Source organism: Frankliniella occidentalis, unplaced genomic scaffold, assembly GCF_000697945.3.
Source record: "Frankliniella occidentalis isolate FOCC.00 unplaced genomic scaffold, Focc_3.1 Scaffold211, whole genome shotgun sequence".
Taxonomy (NCBI): Eukaryota; Metazoa; Arthropoda; class Insecta; order Thysanoptera; family Thripidae; genus Frankliniella; species Frankliniella occidentalis.
Window position 1 is genome coordinate 376,719 of NW_026267337.1, and position 1,825 is coordinate 378,543.

The window sequence follows — 1,825 nt, forward strand, 5'->3', positions numbered from 1 at the left end:
ACTGCGACGCCCCAAACGAGGGGAACGCCGCGCCGGGTATGAAATTTGATCTTGAATGAAAAGGCAGGGCGCGTCGCTACGCGCCTCCACTCCCTGCCAACCCGACATAGACGCGGAAAAAAAAAGGCGTGACGTCATCGCCTGCTCGTCCCGCGACCCGCACCACCTCCACCGCCCGCCAGGCCCTGCCCGACGACACGCCCGACCTTCGACCAGCCTCCTCGCACTCCGCCGCCCTCCTTTTATTTCCACCCGATCCCTGATCCCTCCCCTTAATTCTCCGGTGGTCGGTCCCGATCCCCGATCCCATCCCGGCCCGGGAGCCGGTAGCTTTTTCCTTTGCCGGTTCGCCACAGTGGCTCTTATACACATCCGGCCGGCAAAACGGAAAAGAGCGGAATGGAGTAGAACAGAGCACGCGGGGGAGTGGGATTTTGGAAAGCTGCGAGTCCAACAGGTCCGCACCGCGGGCGGAGCTCGGGTGGTCCGCCCGTGCCCAGCAGCACAGCACAACGGGCTCGGCCTCGGCCTCGGCCTCGCTCGGCACACGCGCCGCAACGCCCCCGCCCGCGCCGCCGCGAGCAGAGGCGGAAAGGAGGAAGTCCGGAGCGCGGAAAAGGCTCCTCGACGCACTCTACTCGAAATTATTATTTTCTGAGCAAACGCCCTGCGGCAGTATAGTCCAACTTGTGCGAGCAGGCGGCGGCGGCGGCGGGCGGCACGGGGCGAGGCCGGGCCGCGGCTGTGGGGTGGGCCTCGTCCGACTGCGGAGGGTCCCGGGGGGAGATAGCAGAGCCGGGGCCGAGGCCGGGCGGGCCAGCCCGCGGGAGATAACAGGCCGTCGGGGGCTGCTCTTGGCCTCGGACAGAGGACTTGGCCACTCCCGGGCCACACTGCGCCTTATCACTTGGTATCACTGGCGTTCACGGCCGCTGCACTGTACACGCACCACACACACGCGCGCGCGCACTGCACGTCCACGCACTCAACCCGCACGTCCACGCACAAGTACAGGTGCTCCGCCCGCGCGCGGACCCGGAGAGAGAGAGAGCAGAAAATAACAAACTCAAAACTTTACCTAGGGAATTCGGTAGACGGAACCTTCCTCGCTGACGTGTACCAGCAGAATCCGCGGCTTTGGGTGCGGCCGTCTGGTTTTCTGTGTCCCCCCTGACCCCGGGGGCGCCCCCAGCCCCCCGCGACCCCCGAGGCTGCCCCCGCGCCGCCCCACACCACCCCCCGCGCCCTGCGCGGCCGGGCCGGGCCGCGGCGCTCATCCCCACCACCCGCCCTGGCCTGACCATAATTTGGAGGTGTGTTGCAGGGCGGCTCCATCGGGCTGCTGCCCCCTCCCCGCCGGCGCGCCCTGGCGCCCCCCGGGTCCCCCCTCACCATGCGGACGCCCCCACTCCCTGGGAACCGGGGGCCTGCCGCGGGCAGACGGGAGACGTCGCTATTTCTGCCTCTCGGGCCGGCGAGCCTGCAGCCGCCACAGCTCCCCGCCCTGCATCCCGCGAGTGCGAGAGAGACAGACAGCCCTGGTCATAAGGGACCGCGTGCCAGAGTGAGAGGGGCGGCTGCTGATGTGATGCCCCCTCCGCCCCCTCTTCTTTCCCACGCGTCCTATCCTCTCCGCACTACTTCTTGACTCAGTCTCTCTCTCTCTCTCTCTCTCTCTCTCTCTCTCTCTCTCTCTCTCTCTCTCGTTCTTTCTCCCTCCTCCCCTCCACCCACCTGGGCAGTAGACTGGCACTTAAAAATCACTTTTTAGATATTTAAAGGTCTTAGGGTCAGACTTTGTTTCTTTCGATGAAAAAAAAAATCT